The 22416-nt window shown below is 40.7% G+C and overlaps 1 non-coding gene across 1 annotated transcript; it reads left to right on the forward strand.

Annotated features, from left to right (window-relative positions):
- Positions 1-9842: 9842 nt before the first annotated feature.
- Positions 9843-10037, forward strand: LOC120364519 (U2 spliceosomal RNA). The gene has a single exon (XR_005579762.1). It is a non-coding gene; the product is annotated as a U2 spliceosomal RNA (small nuclear RNA).
- The last annotated feature ends 12379 nt before the right edge of the window (positions 10038-22416 follow it).

Here is a 22416-nt window from a genome sequence, read left to right on the forward strand (position 1 = left end):
TTTTGGTAGAAATAAGGTTTCACTATGTTGCCCAGGCTGGTCTTGAACCCCTGGGTTCAAGTGATTCTCCCACCTTGGCCTCCCAAAGTGCTGAGATTACAGGCATGAGCCACTGTACCTGGTGGCTTGGTCTTTCTTGATCATGTCCTTATACTCTGGCCATAGACTGAAACTTTCTTAAAAAATCAGATAGTCGGGTGTGGTGGCTCATGCCTGTAATCCCAGCACTTTGGGAGGGCGAGGCAGGTGGATCACCTGACGTCAGGAGTTCAAGACCAGCCTGGATGACATGATGAAATCCACTCTCTACTAAAAATACAAAAATTAGCCGGCGTGGTGGCGGGTGCCTGTAATCCCAGCTACTTGGGAGGCTTGGGAGTCTGAGGCAGGAGAATTGCTTGAACCCAGGAGGCCAAGGTTGCAGTGAGCCAAGATAGTGCCACTGCACTTCAGCCTGGGTGACAGAGTAAGGCTCCATCTCAAAAAAAAAAAAAAAAAAAAAAAAAAAAAAAAAAAATCAGAGGAGGCTGGACTAAGCTCACTCAGCAGCAGGAGTGCTGTTCCCCCACCATTATGAGAACTTGTCCTCTGAAATCTCTGCTTCAGTACTCCTGCCAATGCCATTTTAATATCTTGCTTTCTATTTGTACACAGTGCATATGTTTTCTATTTATAGTTACCTTACTCTTACTCATATTCCCTGTTTATAGATGATTCCTGTTGCCTTACAGTATATGTGGACAACTGCTATGGTTTGAATGTGTCCCCCACATTCAAGCCATAGCAGTAAATTCTATCTCAAGAAACCACTTTAAGAAGCAATTCTTAATCTGTTCATGTGTTGGAAACTTAAATCCTCAATGCAATGGTGTTGAGAGGTGGAACCTTTAAGAGGTAATTAGGTCATGAGGCAGAGCCCTCATGAATGGATTAATGTTGTTATTGTAGGAGTAAGTTAGTTATCTTGAGAGTAGGTTCCTGATAAAAAGATAAATCTGGCTTCCTTCCTTTCTGGCTTTCTCATGCTCTCTTGTCCTTCTGCCTTCCAAAACGGGATGACACAGCAAGAAGGCCTCACTAGATGCAGAGTCCTCAAACTTGAACTTCCCAGCCTCCGGAATTGCAAGAAATAAATTTCTTTCTCTTTTTTATTGAGACAACAGTGTCACTCTGTCGCCCAGGCTGGCATGTAGTCGTGCAATCTCAGCTCACTGCAACCTCTGCCTCCTGAGTTTAAACAATCCTCATGCCTCAGCCCATCTAAAATTATAGATGGGTGCCATCATGCCCAGCTAATTATTGTATTTTTTTTGTAGAGACGGGGTTTTGCCATGTTGGCCAGGTTGACCTCAAATGATCCACCTGTCTCGGCCTCCCAAAGTCCCGGGATTACAGGTATGAGCCACTGTGCCTTGCCTAGATTTCAATCCTTTGTGAATGACACAGTCTGAGGTATTCTAGCGCAAAGCAGACAACAATGATTTTCTCATCTCTGGTAGCTTTCAGCTTTTCCTACAAATGGCAACATCCTCCCTGTATTTCCCACAAAATATTTTCTAGATAATCTAATTATGTACATAATCACCATCATTCCTGTTTGGGCAGAGCTTTTACTCCAGGTAATCTCATGTACCTCAGCCTTGTAGCTTGGCTGCCCTTGAGTCAGTTACCACCTCTGGCAAAATCAGCTGTGAAATAGGGAAGGGACCAGGAGATACCATCAAAGCAAACCCTGTCTGAGGACCATTCAGGGCTACCTACCTAACTGCCAAGTGGCTGTGGGCTTGGCGAGCCTTAACAATTACTTCAGGCAGGATATAACCTTAGGAACCTCAATGGCCTGTGGAAATAACTAAAGGTCTCTCATCTATTTCATTGGATTGTTATGAGAATGTCTCTATTTTTTGTTTTTATTATTTTATTTATGTATTTTTTTAAGAGATAGGGTCTCACTCTGTTGCCCAGGCTGGAATGCAGTAGCATGATTGTAGCCTACTGCAGCCTTAAACTCCTGGGCTAGAGCAATGCTTCCACCTTAGCCTCCCAAGTAGCTGGGACTACAGGTGTGTGTCACTATGGCTGGCTAATTTTTTTTTTTTTTTTTTTTGGTAGTGATGAGATTTTGCTTTGTTGCCCAGGCTAGTGTAAAACTTCTGGGCTCAAGGGATCCTCTCACCTTGGCCTCCCAAAATGTCAGGATTACAGGCATAAGCCACCATGCCCAGGCTGTTGTAAGAATGAAATAAAATATTACAAATTATAAAACACTGGCTGGGAGCAGTGGCTCAAGCCTGTAATCCTAGCACTTTGGAAGGGCGAGGCAGGCAGATCACCTGAATTCAGGAGTTTGAGACCAGCCTGGCCAATATAATAAAACCCCATCTCTACTAAAAATGCGAAGATTAGCCAGGCATGGTGGTGTGTGCCTGTAATTCCAGCTACTCAGGAGGCCGAGGCAGGAGAATTGCTTGAACCTGGGAGGCACAGGTTGCAGTGAGCTGAGATTGTACCATTGCACTCCAGCCTGGGCGACAGAGTGAGACTCTGTCTCAAAAAAAAAAAATTATAAAACACTGAACAATGTATGTGAAACGAGTAGTAAAGTCCCTGGAATATAACAGATGCTCTATCAACAATAGTGTAACAGGATGCTGCTAGGTGTCCAGTACTAAAATGAGCTATTAGCCAGGTGCGGTGGTACATACCTGTAGTCCCAGCTACCAGGAGTCTGAGGTGGAAAGATTGCCTGGTCCCAGGAATTTAAGTTCAGCCTGGGTAACATAGCAAGATCTTATCTCTAAATTAAAACAAACAAACAAAAAACTCAAAATAGTAGACTTTAGTGCAGTTATCCTTGAAGATATTATGGATTTGGTTCCAAACCGCTGCAATAAAGTAAGTACCATAATAAAGCAAGTCACACAAATGTTTTGGTTTTCCAATGCACATAAAAGTTATGTCTACTCTATAGTTTAAGTGTGTGATAGCATTACATCTAAAAACATCCATACCATACCATAATTTTAAAATACCATAACTTAAAGATACTTTATTGCTAAAAACCATAAACTATCATCAGAGACTTTAGTGACTTAATCTTTTTGCTGGTGGAGGGTCTTGTCATGATAGTGATGTCTGCTGTCTGATCAAAGTGGTGGTTGCCAAAGGTTGAAGTGACTGTGAAAAAAAATTTTCTTTCTTTCTTTCTTTTTTTTTTGAGACAGGGTCTTACTACATACCAGTGGAGTGCAGTGGTGTGATCTCAGCTCACTGCAGCTTTGACCTCCTGAGCTCAAGTGATCCTCCCACCTCAGCCTTTTGGGTAGCTGGGACTACAGGCAAATAGCACCATGCCTGGCTAATTTTTTATACTTTTTGTAGACAGGGTGTTTCACCATGTTGCCCAGGCTGGGCTGTGGAAATTTTAAGAAGTGAGACAACAGGCTGGGAGTGATGGCTCACACCTGTAATCCCAGCACTTTGGGAGGCTGAGGCAGGTGGATCACCTGAGGTCAGGAGTTCAAGACCAGCCTGACCAACATGGTGAAATCCTGTCTCTACTAAAAACACAAAATTAGCTGGTGTGGTGGCACACACCTGTAATCCCAGCTACTTGGGAGGCTGAGGCAGAATGGCTTGAACCCAGAAGGCAGAGGTTGTAGCGAGCCAAGATCACACCATTGCACTCGAGTCTGGGCAACAAAAAGCAAAAAATACTCCATCTCAGAAAAAAAAAAAAAAAAAGAAAAAAAAAAGACAACAATGGGTTTGGCACAGTGTCTCATGTCTGTAATTCCAGCACTTTGGGAGGCTGAGGCTGGAGGATTGCTTGGGTCCAGGAGCTCAAGAGTAGCCTGGGCAACATAGTAAGACTCTATCTCAAGGAAAAGAAAGACAACAATGATGTTTGTTGCATTAATGGATTCTTTCCTTCATGACCGATTTCCTTATAGCACGTGATGATGTTTGATAGCATTTTACCCAGAGTAGACCTTTCAAAATTGGGGTCAATCCACTCATACCAGGCTGTTGCTTTACTAAGTTTACGTAATACTCTAGATTCTTTGCTGTCATTTCAACAATGTTCACAGCATCTTCACCAAGAGTAGATTCTATCTCAGGAAACTACTTTAAGAAACAACTCAATCTGTTCATGTTTTATCATGAGATTGCAGCAATTCAGTCACATCTTCAGGCTCTACTTCTAATTCTAGTTCTTGCTATTTCCATTACATCTGCAGTTACTTACTCCTGTGAATCTTGAATCCCTCAAAGTGATCCATGAAAGTTGGAAGGAATCAACTTCTTCCAAATTCCTGCTAATGGTGATATTTTGACCTCCTCCCATGAATCACAAATGTTTTTAATGTTTAATGGGGAATCTTTTTCAGAAGGTTTCCAATTCCCCCCCCCCCAGATCCATCAGAGGAATCACTATCTATGGCAGCTATAGCCTCACAAAATGTATTTCTTAAATGATAAAACTTGAAATGTAAAGTGACTCCCTGATCCATGGGATACAGAATGGAAGTTGTGTTAGCACACATGAAAACAATATTAATCTCCTTGTTCATCTCCATTAGAGCTCTTGGATAACAAGGTGCATTGTTAATAAGCAGTAATATTTTGAAAGAAATCCTTTTTTTTTAAGTAGTAGGTCTCAACAGAGGGCTTAAAACATTTGGTAACTGGTGGGGTGTAGTGGCTCACACCTGTAATCCCAGCACTTTGGGACGCTGAGGCAGGTGGATCACCTGTCAGGAGTTTGAAACTAGCCTGACTGATATGGTGAAACCCTGTCTCTACTAAAAACATCAAAATTATAATTATCTGGGCATGAGGGCACATACCTGTAATTCAAGCTACTCAGGAGGCTGAGGCAAGAGAATCACTTGAACCCAGGAGGTGGAGGTTGCAGTGAGCCGAGATCATGCCATTGGATTCCAGCATGGGTGGCAAAAGTGAAACTCTGTCTTAAAAAAAAAAATCTGGTAACCATGCTATAGATGTGCTGTCATCCAGGCTTTGTTGTTCCATTTATAGAGCACAGGCAGAGCCTGTGAAGCATAATTCTTAAGGGCCCTAGGATTTTCAGAATGGTAAATGACTATTTGCTTTGACTAAAGTCACCAGCTACATTGGCCCCCATCAAAAGGGGTCAGCATGTCCTTTGAAGCTTTGAAGCCAAACATTGAATTCTCCTCTCTACCTATGAAAAATCTAGATGGAATCTTCTTCCAATATAAGCCTGTTTTCATCCACCCTGAGAATGTGTTATTTAGTGTAGGCACCCTCATCAACGATGTTAGCTAGATCTTCTGGCTAACTTGCTGCAGTTTCTGTAACAGCCCTTGCTGTTTCACCTTGCATTTTTATGTTATGGAGATGGATTTCTTTAAATCTCATGAACCAATTTCTGCTAGCTTCAAATTTTTTATCTGCAGCTTTTTCACCACTCTCAGCCTTCATAAAATTGAAATGAGTTAGGGGCTTGCTCTGGATTAGGCTTTGGCTCAAGGGAATATTGTGACTGGTTTGGTGTTCTATCCAGACCGCTCAAACTTGCTCCATCTCAGCAATAAGTTTGTTTTGCTTTCTTATCATCCATGTGCTCAATGAAGTAGCACTTCTCATTTCTTTCAAGAACTTTCCCTTTGTATACCTGACTTGGCTAAGTGTTTGGCACAGGAGGTCTAGCTTTTGGCCTGTCTTGGCTTTTGACACGCCTTCCACACTAACCTTAATCGTCTCTAGCTTTTAATTTAAGGTGAGAGAAGTGTGACTCTTTCTTTCACTTGAACACTTAGAGGTCACTGTAGAGTTATTTATTGGCCTAATTTCAATATTTTTGTGTCTCAAAGAATGGGGAGGTCCAAGAAGAGGGAGAAAGAGGAAAGAATTGTTGAAGAAGTCAGAACACACACAACATTTTATGGATTAAGTTCATCATCCTCTATGGATACGGTTCATGGTGCACCAAAGCAGTGACATGGTAACATCAATGATCGCTGACCACAGATCACCAAACAGATAAAATAATAATGACAATGTTTGAAATACTGTGAGAATAACTAAAATGTAATATAGAGACATGAGTGAGCACATGCTGTTGGGAAAATGGTGCCAGTAGGCTTGCTTGACACCAGGGTTGCCAAAAATCTTCAATTTATAAAAAATGCAGTATCTGTAAAGTCTAATAAAGCAAAATGCGGTAAAATGAGATCTGCTTGTATTGCTCGTTTGGAGACTTTATACAAATGGAAGTATATAGTATGAATATATACTTGGCCTTCCATATCTGCTGGTTCTGCATCCACTAATATAGACAACCATGGATCAAAAACATATTTAAAAACCCAATATGACAATAACAATACAAATTAAAAAACAAAATGGTATAGTGTTTACATAGCATTTACATTGTATTAGGTATTATAAATAATGGAGAGATACTTTATATAGGAAGATGCATGTAGGTTATATGCAAACACTACACCAGTTTATAGAAGAGACTTGAGCTTCTGTGGATTTTGGTATCTGTAGGGGCCTGAAACCAATCCCCCATGGATACTGAGGGATGACTCTACATTGGTTTACCTGTCTATGCCACTGTTGATGGACATTTGGTTTGTTCCAGTCTGGGGCTATTACTAGCATGCTGCTCTAAACATGCTCATACATGACTCCTGGTATGAGAGTATACACATTTCTTTAGGGTAAATATATGGCTAGGAGTAGAAATATTGGGTGATAAAGCTGGGCACAATGGCATGTGCCTGTATTCCCAGCTCTTCAGGAAGCTCGCTTGAGCCAGCAGTTTGTGAGCAGCCTGGACACCACAGGAGACCCGTCTCAAAAGAAAAAGAAAAAAAAAAAAAAAAAAAAAAAAAGAAATGTTGGGTGATAGAGTACATACGTACATCCTCAACTGAACTATAGAATATTTTCCAAGTGGGTTCTCCATGTACATCCTCACAAGCAATTTAGGAGTTCTTCCTGTTCCACTTCCAAAATGAGGATTCTTCATTTTGAGATAATATCCTTCTATATGAAAAAGATTCCTGTAAAAAATAAAAAATAATGATGGTTGAATTAACAGATTGCTCTTTTTACATGCCAAAATAAAGATCTACTAGTTCCATTTAGGAACTTCTAAGTTTTTCCCCTGAAATTCTATTGGATCACAACATCTCAAAGGCTATAAACTACTGTTGCAAAGAACACGATGTAGATTGTCCCTTCTCTTTTTTGTTTTATAACATCAAAAGTCACTTAATGTATATAATAGTCAGCCTCCAAGATGGTCCCCAATGTACATCGTCTTTTGGTATTCATGCCTTTGTGCAGACTGTTCCCACATACTGGATAAGGGCTGATTTTGCAAACAAGAAAAGTGTCAGTGGACAAGTTCCCAAACTGGATCATAAAGGACATTACTGCTTCAGCATTGGTCTTCTGGATCAATCACTCTGAGGGAAGTCAGTCACCATGTGAGTATGCTCAAGCAGCACGATGAGTAGGACCACATGGAAAAGAACCAATTTACCAACACCAACTTGTGAATGAAGCAAATGAGCCACTTAACACAGAGCCTTTGGTCTCAGTCAAGCTTCCAGACAATCTGAGTCTCCCAGTCCTTGAGTTTTCCAGTGAAGATAAAGCAGAAATCATAAAGCAGAAATAAGTTATGCCCCTCTGCCCTGTCTGAATTCCTGATTCACAGAAACCATGAGATAATATATAAGTATTTTTGGTTTGAGCCACCAAATTTGGGATAATTTGTTACACAGCAAGATATAACTGATACAACATGACCATCTAGGAAAGTCAAATATTGGCCCCAAATTTGGATTTTTGAATGACTTCACACAGTAATGTAATGATCTAGTAGTTCTATTTAGGTCTTAATTTTTTCCTGAGTCTGATTATGCCTCTAGATTTAATTACAAGTTTAGAAGAAATAGAAGTAACATAGGAACATGTTAAACGAACACACTGCAGGGAATATAGGAAATTCTATAGCACAAATTACTCATTTTCTTCAACCAATAAATTGAAAAAGCAAGATGAGGAGGGGAACCTGTAAATTGAAAGAGACTTAGGAAGTACGATGGGTTGTATTATTCCCAAGAATAGATGCTGTCTCCTGTGGGAAAATTATCCTTCCCATTTCTCCACTGACATCAGCTTTGGCCACATGCTTTGCTTTGACCAGTGAAATGTGAGCAGATGTGATGGTTGGTTGCTACTTCTGAGTAGATGCTTTAAAAGTCATTGGGTGTTTCAACCATTCCTCATTTCCATCTGCCAGGAACTGGGCATATCCCAAACACAGTCTGTTTCTTTAGCCCGTAGCCGGGAGTGAAGAGGATGCAGGGCTGACTCACAATGGAAACTCATGTGAACAGGAAATAAATCTGGGTTGTTGTAAGCCACTCCGATTTTAACATTGTCTGCTAAACATAACAGCATAATGTACTCTGACTCATATAAGTAATGTTTCAAATACAACATGTAAACCTTTTTTTTTTTTTTTTTTTTTTTTGAGACGGAGTTTCACTCTTGTTACCCAGGCTGGAGTGCAATGGCGCGATCTCAGCTCACCGCAACCTCTGCCTCCTGGGTTCAGGCAATTCTCCTGTCTCAGCCTCCTGAGTAGCTGGGATTACAGGCACGAGCCACCATGCCCAGCTAATTTTTTGTATTTTTAGTAGAGACGGGGTTTCACCATGTTGATCAGGATGATCTCGATCTGTTGACCTCGTGATCCACCCGCCTCAGCCTCCCAAAGTGCTGGGATTACAGGCTTGAGCCACCACGCCCAGCAACATGTAAACCTTTTTAGGATCTTGGCTTGCGGGACAATTGAAGAAATTTGAGTACATACTAGATATTTCTTATGATAATTAAGAAATTGTTATTAATTTTTTAGGTGTGTGGATGGTATTGCAGTTAGGTTTAAAAGAACAAAAAGAGGCCGCTCATGCCTGTAATCCCAGCACTTTGGGAGGCCGAGGCAGGAGGATTGCTTGAGTCCAGGAATTTGAGTACAGCCTGGACAACATAGTGAGACATCTCTATTTTAAAAATTATAAGAACAAAAAGAACTCCTATATTTTGGATACATGTTTCAGGGGAAAGAGGGAATATTTGAAACAAGGTTGGCCATGAGCTATCAACGGCTGAGCCATGTAGGTAAGTACATGTCAGTTTATCATACTATTCTCTCTACTTTCATAGATGTTTAGAAATTTCCATATTAAAAACTTTTTTTTTTTGAGACAGAGTCTTGCTCTGTCGCGCAGGCTGGAGTGCAGTGGTGCGATCTTGGCTAACCGCAACCTCCGCTTCCCATGTTCAAGCGATTCTCCTGAATAGCTACTATTACAGGCACGTGCCACCATGCCTGGCTAATTTTTGTATTTTTAGTAAAGAAGAGGTTTCATCATGTTGGCCAGGCTGGTCTTGAACTCCTGATCTCAAATGATCCACCGACTGGCCTACCAAAGTGCTGGGATTACAGGCATGAGCCACTGTACACAGCTCATAATAAAAAGTTTTTTAAAAAAAAGAGTTTGTTGACATGATTCCCAGAGTTGTCCCTTGACTCCCAAAGGGATTCAGAAAAATGGGAGCTGGGAGGATGAAGCGGACCACTTAGGTTTATGAGTGTGAGTACACAAAAGAGACGTTGAGGTCAGGCCTCAGGAAGAAGATACTGAGACTGATTATTTTCAGTGAGAAAGATATTTCCTTGGGAGCATTACACCAGGTCAGAGCAATATCAGGGAAAGTTTCAGAACACTGCAGAGCTGTCGGGAGCTGGGGTGTCCGCCTCCACCTCAACTGTGAAATGGGAGGGGCGTGGAAAACAAACGTAGTATCTGTTCCTATGGGTTAAAGCATCGAATGAGGTCTCCATCTATGTTCAGGGCATTAAATTAATATTTGGAATTGGGAGATGGTTTGGGAGCTTGCTCTATCCTCTCCATGCCTCAGCATGTAATTGCAATGCTTTCAAGAATGGTGCATTCCTTTTGAGTTAATGATAGATTGTTTTCTTTTGTCCCCTAGTGTCTACAAAGTGCTCCAATTCACTGTTAACGAGGCTCCAGACTGCATTTCCACCATTTGTGCTGCAAAAATAGAGTTTCCCATAAGTCAACAAAGCAGTGGGCTTGGGCTCTCTTGCCAGTACCACATCCAAGAGAGTGTTGGACAAGAAGATCACTTGAGTGAGGAGCAGCCTGGGCTGAGGGGAGAACAGGCTGAGCTAGAAATCCCACGTCAAGGGACTGTGTGCCAGGACACGTGTCCCCAGCGAGCAACAACATTGGCAGCTATGGAGGGGGAAGAAGTTCAGTTGAGATACAGAGGCAGCCGCAACCTCAGTGAGAGCACCCATTGCCCACCCGCTTCACCCCTCATCTGGAGAAGTCAAGTAAAACCATCCTGCCTCTCATTCTGTCTTCCAAACCGAGGGTGGTCCTCTCTAAGAAAGGAGGAGAAGATGGGTATGTGAGAGCAGATATAGATCCCATCCTTGCCCTTGCTGGACTGGCTGGTACTGGGACAGTGGGGCAGGAGAGCAGAGAGCTTGGAAGTCTCTGCTGTTGACATTTTTGTGTGTGTGATTGAATTTTCAAAAGGAATGGGATGACAGGTGTGGTGACTCATTCCTATAATCCTAGGGAGGCCAAGGCGGGTAGATTACCTGAGCTCAGGGGTTTGAGACCAGCCTGGGTAATATGGTGAAACCCTGTCACTATTAAAATACAAAAAATTAGTTAGGCATGGTGGTGCATGCCTGTAATCCCAGCTACTCAGGAGGCTGAGGCACAAGAATTGCTTGAAACCGGGAGGCAGAGGTTGCAGTGAATCAAGATAGTGCCACTGCACACCAGCCTGGGTGACTGAGAAAGACTCAGTCTCAAAAAAAAAAAAAAAAAAAAAAAAAAAAAAGAATGGAATGGGGCATATAGAAATGGGACTGGGAAGTTGTGGAATTGAATGGAGAAATTACTAAGACATCAAGGGAGCCCACAAGAAGAAGCTGGGGCCAGTCAGACAGTTTCATGCTTACACCCCAGTGAATTGCTATTCCTCAATGATAACAGAGTTTCTTCACTTCCACATCAACACAACAAAAATAAAAACAAACTCCAAACTAGACAAAGCCTGTCTCTGACAATTCCCCTCTGAATCTTTCTTCCCTTCTGTCTTCTCTCCCTCATCCTGAAACAAATCCATGCCCTCCCGCAATTAACAAGAGCCAAGCTTATGTACCATCAAGGACACTAAAAATAAGTATCTATATTTTCTTCTAATATTTTGTCTACTGTGACCTACTTTCAGTTACATTTCAAAAGCAAATGGGTGAGATGTGCCCTAAATAAACATGCCTATGAACTCTGCCGTAGTGTTGGCTGCATAGTTTTGGTACCATAACCAAATACTTGTTTTCTATAGAGAGCTAAACTTAAAAAAGTTTCCTGTGTTGATAGGTTGATATTTAAATTCTAAAATTCCACTTGCTTCATCAAAAATCTGTTTCTTTGAGGACTGTTTCCCACTGATAATTCTGGTATTAAAGAGCTCTAGTTAGTGCTACCTCTGATGTGCCCCAGGCACATGGAGAATCACTTCCAACCCATCCACACATCTGAAAACACATTTTTCAGCAATTATAAAATCAAGAGCTGTGAAGCTTCCTTGAAAACAGAGCATTGTATCAGCTGATGTTATTTTAATCATTCACTTTTAATGAGAAACCTATGACTATCTTTAAAAATCAGAGTCAAAGGTAGGCTGTCACCTAAAAAAAAGTCAAGTTGTGGTTTGAGTGTTTTACCGACATTAGAGAATTATTGTAATAATTTAAATACTTCAACTTAGCAAGATATATGTATGTGCTTTCAAAGTGAGTTCTAATAGTCACCCTAGCAGTTGCTAATTAACATTTGAAGTAGTCTAATGGGGAGTAACACTCCAGGCGGTGTTTTGTTAGCATTTAAGGGCCCTAATCAGAACCTTGGACTTGGAATCTGTGGCTTCCAAAGCTCCTTCAACTTTTCCTTTCTGAATCTACGCTAGTGAATGGATTATTTAGCGTAAGAGATGTTAGAAGTAACTTGTTAGGCTGGGCGTGGTGGCTCATGCCTATAATCCCAGCACTATGGAAGGCCGAGGCAGGAGGATCATTTAAGGCCAGGTGTTTGAGACCAGCCTGGGCAACATAGTGGAACCTCATCTCTACAAAAAATAGAAAAAGTTAGTCCAGTGTGGTGGTATGTCCCTGTGGTCCCATCTACTCAGTTTTGGGTGAGCCCAGAATGGTGCTCCAGGGTTGGGTGTTTGTTTAGTTTTGTGCCTGATACTGGAAGGCAATGTCCAGTCACTTGATCCACTGGATTCTGTTCTGGGACATTGTGGGGTCTGGTTCAAGTGAATATTTCATGGAAGGCTATGGCCAGAGAGTCCGGAGCTTATCAAGCTTATGAGACTGATGTGCTTGACTCAGGCTTTTTTGCTGATAAGCCCAAGACTCACTTTCATGGACCTTATCACCCAGTGACCCTGTGCAGAGGCAGAAGATCCAAGCTCCAATGACTCAAAGGGGTGGAGGCGCCAGCAAGACACTAACAATGTGTACCACCAAACTGATTCGAACCATTAACAACATTTAACTATCTACAAGTAGTTATCATGAGATGTATTTAATTGAAAAATAAAAGAGGGCCAAATAGGAAAAAAAAACTGTAAGTGATGACCAAAATTCAAGGAAGATTTATAGGAAAAAAAAGTGGTTTTGTCTATATAATAATAATAATAGAATTATATGGGGCTTACTATGTGCCAGTAACTATTCTAAGCTATATCTTAGTAAAGACATACTATTATCTTAATATTATTATTATTATTATTTTAGAGACAGAGTTTTCTATGTTGTCCAGGCTGTCCTCGAACTCCAGGGCTCAAGTGATTCTTCATGCTGTGCCTCAGTACTCAGAAACCGAGGAATTACAGGTGTGCACCACCATGCCCCTCATCATACTATTTCCATCTTACTAATGAGGAAACTGAGGCACAAAATGTGACTTGTCCTAAGTTATACAGATCAGATAAGTGGGGAAGCAGTGATTTGAATTCAGGCAGTCTGACTCTGGAATCCAGGCTTGTACCTGCTTTAGATACCACAGTTCCCTTTCTGAAGAATAACAGTTGGTATGTGACTAGAAGCCACAATGGGAATTTATAGGGTTAAAGAAAACTGAACTTGCTATAAAAGCCCAGGGGAAAACTAAGGAATTCTGAGGTTTTCCTTGACTTCAGAAAAGGCCCTTACCAACAAGAGATTTTTTTCTGTCAAGGATCATTTGGACAGCAGACTTCTGTGATGAATTAAAAATAAAGATCTGTCACTTGGTTGATGATGTGTATAACGGTTTTCCTAGACGCAACAAAGCTGTGGAATTTTAGAAGGCTTTGAAGGGAAAGGCAGACAACTTGCCTCTCTCTTATCCATATTTGACTTCCTTTCTTTTTATATCTCCCTGTAATGTCCTATCCCAGAACAACCATTCACCTGTGAAGTTACTGATGTAAGTCACAGCAAACATTCATGTTTTTCTATGTTCCTTTCAGCCTGTCAATGAGGGCAAGAGTTGGGATAATCTGATTACTAACATGGTTATTTGGTGAACTCTTCACCTGTGGCTGTAAATCTGATCTTGCACCTTTCCTTTACAAGTTCCTCTCTGGCCATGGCTCTTAGAGGGGACATAAACCACCAGTCACAACCATCATTCTATGGATGTCTTTTTTACCTATTTACTTACCTTAATTCCTGCAACAGAATTTTATCCACATATTGGATAAGCCAGTGTTTGGAGCTCCACTCAGGGCCCCTTCCCATTCTCCTGTCACTAAGGCAACGTGGTACTCAGCAGCAGTAGCCCTGTCTCCTCAACTAGCTCTGTGTATACTCAGGATCCTGGTGAATGACTCATTCAACCACATTACACGGAGCTACAGAATACTGGCCCTGAGCATAGCAGACTAACAATGGTTTTGGGGGCTGCCAGATCCCAAAACTTTTAGAGGTTTTAAGATACATTTAGGGTTCTTGTAACTGTTACTTAGAAGTTGCCAAGTCTTTTTTTTTCTTTAATCCCCAATGTTTTCACATACCAGATTGTTTTTATGTAAAAATGTAACAGTTAAATAATGTATTCATCAAATTTGAATTGAGTATTAGGAATTAAATCCAATGCCAGAAATTTAAGAGGAAAAAGATATAGACCCTGCTGATCTGTTGGGCTGTTTGGTTGCAGGTGATAGTAACTCAACTTAAAACAGTTTTAAAAAAGGAAATGTATTGACTCATGTAACTGAAAAGTTTGGGTGTAAATTTCAGGCATGACTGGATCAAGAGAACTCAAATGATCTCATTAGGACTCCTTTTCCTCTTTTCATCTCTGCTCATCTTTGCCTCTCTTTGTGTGCTGGCCTCATTTTCTCTTACCAAAGATAGCTTCCTCCAATGTAACCTGAATGAATGGCTATAAGGAGCTCCAGCTTAGATCATTTTTGGGACTCAAAATAGTACAGGAATAGAGACCATCTCTCAACAAGAATCCACTTATCAAAAATCAAGAAAGTTTCTGATTGGCTCTACTTGATCACATACTCATGACTGACTTATCTGGTTACAGAAATGAAGTCCTCAGATTGGCCACCTTGCATTACCTGCTTCCCCTTCAAATGAGGAGGGTTTAATAGCAATTGTACAACATGAAATATGTTTTACACACAGGGAAAGGGGAAAACGATGGACAAAAAGAACAGATATTGATTGTGGTAGTTGGCCTCCAAGATAGCCCCAGTTGATCTTCACCTCTTTATAGTCACGTGTCACTTAACAACGGGGATACATTCTGAGAAATGTGTCCATAGATGATTTTGTCATTGTGTGAACATCATAGAGTATACTTACACAAAGCTAGTTGGTATAGCTTACTACACACCCAGGCTATACGGTATAACCTGTTGCTCCTAGGCTACAAATCTGTACAGCATGTTACTGTATTGTAGGGAATTGTAACACAATGGCAAATGTTTATATATCTAAACATGTCAAAACATAGAAAAGGTACAGGAAACTATGGTATTATGATCTTATGGAACTACCATATTATTTGTGGCCTGTTGCTAACAGAAATATTGTTATGTGGCACTTGACTATATTTACATTCCGTATAATCTTCTCCTGCATGGAATCATGGCTGGCCTGCATGACCAATAGAATATGCACAAGTGGTATGCGATCTTCATGGCTAGGTCATAAAACACATTGATGCTTTCATTGTGCTGCCCTCTCTTTTATTACTGGCCCTGAAGCAAGTCAGCCACCATGTTGTGAGGACACCCAAGCTGGCCTGTGAAGAGATTCATGTGAATTGTGTATTAGTCCATTTACCTTGCTATAAAGGAGTACCCAAGACTGGGTAATTTATGAAGAAAAGAGGTTTATTTGGCTCGTAGTTCTGCAGACTGGATAGGAAGTGTGGTGCTGGCATTTGCTTCTGGTGAGGGCCTCAGGAAGCTTACAATCATGGATGAAGGCATAGGAGCCAGTGTGTCACATGGCAAGAGAGGGAGAAAGGGAGGAGGAGAGCTAGGCTCCTTTTTAAACAAGCAGATCTTACATGAGCTCATGACTATGGGGAGGGCACCAAGTCATTCATGGAGGATCCACTCCACAACCCAAACACCTGGGAGCCTCTCACAGGCTCCTCCGCCAGCATTGGGAATCACGTTTCAACATGAGATTTAGAGGCCACAAACATCCACACTGTGTCGAAAAGGAACTGAGACTTTCTGTTAACCTCTTGTACCAACTTGCTAGAAATTTGAGTCCGCCATCTTGAAAACGGATTTTCCAGCCCTAGGCAAACCTTCAGGTGACCACAACCCTGGCCAACATATCAGTTGCAATTTCATGAGAAACTTAGGCCCTAACACACCCAGCTAAGCTGCTTCTGGGTTCCTGAACCACAGCAGCTGTGAGTCAATAATGTTTATTGTTGGTTAAGCCAGTAGATTTTGGGGGGTAATTTGTTACTCAGGAATAGATAATGAATATAGCCACTACACTTGCTTTCAAGTAGCCATTGCCCAGCCTGCAGACGTAGATATTTAAACGACTAATTCTAATTTGTGGGTGGGTAGGAAGATAGAGGTGGGTAGAAGAGAGCCTCTGTGAAGGTTTTAAAAAGCAGAGACCACCTCTGAGCTGTACCTTAAGGATGAGCAGGAGGAGGAAGGGAAATCTAGACCAAAGGAAAGTCACATGCTAAAGGCTGAAAGTGAAGCACATTCAGGGAAATGCAAATGGAAGATTGTGGTTGTAGTTAAGGCACCAGTTCATCAGAATCACATAGAGGGCTTAAAAAGTACAGATACTCAGAGCCCACCCCTCAGAAATCTGATGATCAGAAAATGCTGGTTAGGAGTTCCTAGTTTTTTTGGGTTTTGGTTGGCTGGTTAGCTGGCTGCTGTGGAAGAGTGTGTCTGCAGCAGGTTTCTCAGTAGGGTCTCTGGACCACATGCTACAGAAAGCAGGAAATACAGGCTCTCTGGAAATCCAGGGGCCCATGACTCACATGTTCATAGACATTTACACTCCCTAAGCCACCAGAGACTTGGACACCATCAAATTTTGCGGGTACAGTGAAATCAATGCTTAGAGAGAAATTTATAGCATTGAATGCATGTATTAGAAAAGGCGAAAGATCTAAAATTCAATAATCTAAGCTTCTACCTTAGGAAACTAGTAAAAGAAGAGCAAATTAAATTTTAAGTAAGCAGAAAAAAGAAAAACTAGAGCAAAAATCAATGAATTGAAAATAAGAAGTCAACAGTGAAAATCAACAGAACCAAAAGCAATGGATAAGCTTCTATCCAGGATAAGGAAAAAGAGAGGAAAGGCCGGGCGCGGTGGCTCAAGCCTGTAATCCCAGCACTTTGGGAGGCCGAGGTGGGTGGATCACGAGGTCAAGAGATCAAGACCATCCTGGTCAACATGGTGAAACCCCGTCTCTACTAAAAATACAAAAAATTAGCTGGGCATGGTGGCGCGTGCCTGTAATCCCAGCTACTCAGGAGGCTGAGGCAGGAGAATTGCCTGAACCCAGGAGGCGGAGGTCGCGGTGAGCCGAGATTGCGCCATTGCACTCCAGCCTGGGTAACGAGAGCGAAACTCCGCCTCAAAAAAAAAAAAAAAAAAGAGGAAAATATAAATTACTAATATCAAAAATGAAACGGGAACATTACTACAGATCCCATAGACATTACTCAAATAATAAAAAATATTATGAACAACTGTACGCCCACAAAATGGATAATCTAGATGAAACAGACCAGTTCCCTGAAAGATACAATCTGCCAAAATGCACATAAGAGGAAATAGGCCAGGCCGGGCGCAGTGGCTCACGCCTATAATCCCAGCACTTTGGGAGGCCGAGGCGGGTGGATCACGAGGTCAAGAGATCGAGACCATCCTGGTCAACATGGTGAAACCCCGTCTCTACTAAAAAATACAAAACATTAGCTGGGCATGGTGGTGCGTGCCTGTAATCCCAGCTACTCAGGAGGCTGAGGCAGGAGAACTGCTTGAACCCAGGAGGCAGAGGTTGCGGTGAGCTGAGATTGTGCCATTGCACTCCAGCCTGGGTAACAAGAGCGAAACTCCGTCTCAAAAAAAAAAAAAAAAAAGAGGAAATAGGCCATCTGAATAGGTCTATATCTATTAAAGAAATTGAATCAATAATTAATAACCTTTCAAAACAAAAAGCACCAGGACTTGATGGGTTCACTGGTAGATTCTACCAAACATTTAAGGAAGAAAAAGTTCTTCATGATCTGTTCCAGAAAATAGATGCAGAGAAAATAGTTTCTAACTCATCCTATGAGGTGGCATCACCCTAATACCAAAACCAGACAAATAGTTTACAATAAAAGAAATCTACAGACCAATACTTCTCATGAACATACATGCAAAAATCCTCAACAAAATATTAGCAAGTCAAATTCAACAATGTAGAAAAGGAATTATACACCATGACCAAGTGGAATTTATCCTAGTTATGTAAAGTTTGTTCAATGTTTGAAAATCAATTAATATTGCCGATTACATCAATGACTAAAGAAGAAAAGTATCACATGGTCATATCAATAGATGTAGAGAAGCATTTAACAAACACCCAACACCCATTTATAATAAAAACTCTCAGCATACTAAGAATAGAGAGAAACTTTCTCAACTTGATGAATAACATCTACCAAAAACCTGAAACTATTTAATGATGAGAAACTTGATGCTTTCACTAAGATCAGGAACAAGACAAGGATGTCCCTTCTAACCACTGCTTTTTAACGGAAATCCTAGCTAATTCAAAGAGACAAGAAAAGGCAGTAAAAGGAATATAGATTGGAAAGGAATAAGTAAAACTGTCTTTGTTTGCAGATGACATAATTGTCTGTGTAGAAAATCCAAAAGAATTAACAATAATAACAACAAAATCTTCTGGAACTAGTAAGCAATTATAGCAAGGTTACAGGATACAAGGTTAATATGCCAAAGTTAACCACTTTCCTATATGTCCAAATGACACTGTGGAACTAAAATATATTACCATTTACATTAGCACCTCCCCAAATGAAATACTTAGGTATAAATCTAATAAAATATGTGCAAGATCTATATAAGAAAAACTATAACATTCTACTGAAAGATATCAAAGAATAAGTAAACAGAATAACTAAATAAATGGAGTGATATTCCATGATCATTCTTAGTCTTAACTTAGTAAGATTATTCATGATCATGGAATTAAGAATTAAGATTAGTTCTTCTTAACTTTATAGATTCAATACAATTCCAATAAAAATCACAGCAAGTTATTTTGTAGATGTTGACAAATTAATTCTAAAGTTTGAGAGGCAAGAAACAAAACAAAAACAAAACCAGAATAGCAAACCTAATATTAAAAGAGAAGAATAGGCCGGGCACAGTGGTTCATGTCTGTAATTCCAAAACTTTGGGAGATCAAGGCAGGGTGGATCACCTGAGGTCAGGAGTTCAAGACCAGCTTGGCCAACAGGGTGAAATCCTGTCTCTACTAAAAGTACCAAAATTAGCCGGGCATGGTAGTGCATGCCTGTAATCCCAGTTACTCAGGAAGCTGAGGCAGGAGAATTGCTTGAATCTGGGAGGTGGAGATTGCAGTGAGGCAAGATCATGCCACTGCACGCCAGCCTGTGCAACAATAGAAATTTGAGTGAACCATCTTGAAACAGTAGTGAAACTCTGTCTCAATAAGAAAAAAAAAAAACCAAAAAGAACAAAGTCAGAAGACTGACAGTCCCAACTTCAAGACTCACTACAAAGCTACAGTAATTAAGATTGTACAGTATTGATGAAAGAAAAGACAAAGAGATCAATTCAGCAGAATAGAAAGCCCAGAAATAGATCCACATAAAAACAGTTAGCTGATCTTTGACAAAGGAGCAAAGACAATATAATGGAGCAAAGATAATCTTTTCAACAAATGGTACTGGAATGACTGGACATCTACAAGCCAAAAAGAAAAAGAATCTAGACACACACCTTACATCTTCACAAAAATTAACTCAACATGAATCGTGGATGCAGGTATAAAGTTCAAAGCTATAAAGCCCAGAAGATAACTTAGGAAGAAAACTAGATGATCTTGAATATAGTGGTGACTTTTTAGGTAGAACACCAAAGGCACAATCCACAAAAGAAATAATTTTTAAGCTGGACTTCATTTAAACAAAAAACTTTTTTTTCCTCTGCAAAAGATAGTGTCAAGGGAAAACAAAAGGCAAACCACAGATTTGGAAAAAATACTTGCAAAAGACACACGTGATAAGGGACTATTATCCAAAATATACAAAGAATTCTTAAGACTAACCAGAAAAAAATGAATAATTTGATTTAAAAATGGACAAAAGTTCTGTTATGGTTAGAATGCAATTTTTCCCCACCAAAACTCATGTTGAGGCTTAGACCTCAATGGGATGGTGCTGGGAGTTGGTGAATTCAAGAGGTATTAGGTCGTTAAGATAGATTAATGTCTTTCTTGAGAGACTATATTAGTTCTCCCAGGAATGGATTAGTTCCTTGCAGAGCTGGTTGTTACAGGGAGGTTGCTTCTTGTATTTTGCCCTTTGTCACATGAACCCAGTTCCCCTTTCATTTCTCTGCCATGTTTTGATGAAGCATGAGGCTTCACCAGAAGCCACCATATGTGACCACCCAATTTTGAACTTTCCAGCCTGCAGACCAGTGAGCTAAATAAACCTCTTTTCTTTATAAATTACCCAGTCTTAAATATTCTGTTATAGCAACACAAAACAAGGCAAGATCTGAATAGACACATCACCAAAGAACATATACAGATGATAAGTAAGCATGTGAAAAGATGTTCAACATCATATGTCATTAGAAAGTTGCAAATTCAAACAACAGTGAGATACCACTATACACCTGTTAGAATAGCCAAAATTCAGAACGTCGACAATGCCAGGTGCTGGTGCTGATGTGGAGCAACAAGAATTCTCATTCATTGCTGTGGGATTTCAAGATGGACAGCCACTTTGGAAGAAGGTTTGGCAGTTTTTAAAACAATTAACATATTTGATATTTGTCCAAATAAATCAAAAACTTATATCTACAGAAAAACACATGCCAGGTGTGGTGGCGGAAACCTTTAATTCCAACAGTTTTGGAGGCTGAGGTGGGGGGATTGCTTAAGGTCAGGAAATTAAAGACCATCCTGGGCAGCATTGTGAGAACTTCTCTCTACAAAAAGTAAAAAACTTAGCTGGTCATGGTAGCATGTGCCTGTAGCCCCCAGCTACTCAGAAGGCTGAGGTGGGAAGGTCACTTGAGCTTGGGGGGTGGGGAGTTCGAGGCTGCAATGTGCCAATGCAGGTTTATGAATTGTAACAATGTACCTCTTTTGTAGGGGGTGGTCATAGTTGAGGAGGTTGTGCTTGTGTGGGAACAAGGGTTATATGAAAACTGTCTGTTCTTCCTGCTTAACTTTGTTGTGAAACTAAAACTGCTCTAAAAAATAAAGTTTATTAATTTAGAGAAAGAGAGTGGAAGTTCCAGTTTAACATCCATATCCTTAAGCCTACATTTGAGAAGTTATTTTCTTGCCTTTCTTAATTACAAGTTGAAATGGAGGAAGAGAGCATACTCCTCTCCTTTGGGGGTCACCTATAATGTAAAGGACTGTCTGAGGAGTAGTTATTTCATTTCTATTGAGAAGATCTCTGGGGAGCAGTCAGGTGGTAAGTGGAGAAAGGAGTATGGAAGGCTGCCGATGCAGATGACCTTTCACACTCCTGGGCTACCGTGTAGCGACAGGAAGCTCTGCACTTGGCAGCGCAAAATCACAGAAAAGAAATGCAAAGAAGGGAGAAAAAGGGAGGAAGGGGCATAATAGTTGAGTCTAACTATCACCAAACTATAAAAATTAAATTCCAGAAAAGAGAGAGATCATGAGATAATTACTTGCTTTATAGAACTCTTTCAATATTTTATCAAAACATTAAAAATATTTTGCTAGGTAATACACACGAATATATGGAATAGTAAAAGCCAATAGCACACACTATGTTTATTGTTCTGCTTTCTGTAATTGACTCATTTAATCCTCATTATAATTCCCATTTTATCACTGAGACAATTTAGGGTCACAAACACACACAACCACTAAAGGGCAGTAGAGCTGTTTCCAAAGTCATGCTCTTAACTTGACCACCTCCTCAGTAAGAAACAAAAAGAATGTTATTGTCCCCGGAAGACACCATTTCCTGGGATTCTTCCAGAAGATAGGCAATTCAAGATAGGAAACTTCCTTTGCAGGTTCATTCAAGTGTGTTTTTCAGTAAGCAGTTTGGAGAATGGATTCAAATGCTCCTTTCCATTCACATGGCTAGTTCTGAGCTGCAAACTGTGAAGTCCCCAGGCGTCTACAGAGAGGCACTGCCTGTTACATTGCCACCTGTAAATCCACAGACACACAAACAAGGGGCTTCTGATTTACTAGGCTTCTCCCCGCTGGTCCACAGAGCAGTTAATCTTCTGCCCTCGGGGCAGAGTTTGACAGCTCCCAAAGGTCCCATGAAGTACTCTTTTCAAAGTGAAATTCTCAATCGCATAAATTTGAAACAGACTTGGTCTGGATCCAGGTCCACACTCCCAACTCACCCACAGCCCCAGGCAGCAGTTGGCTACACTTCACTTCCTGGGTTTGTTGAGTCCTCTGGTGCAGATGAGGGTTTTCCTTCAATAAAACAGTGATTTAAAAACCTTCCTTA

The sequence above is a fragment of the Saimiri boliviensis genome, chromosome 5 (assembly GCF_048565385.1).
Source record: "Saimiri boliviensis isolate mSaiBol1 chromosome 5, mSaiBol1.pri, whole genome shotgun sequence".
NCBI classification, from domain to species: Eukaryota; Metazoa; Chordata; class Mammalia; order Primates; family Cebidae; genus Saimiri; species Saimiri boliviensis.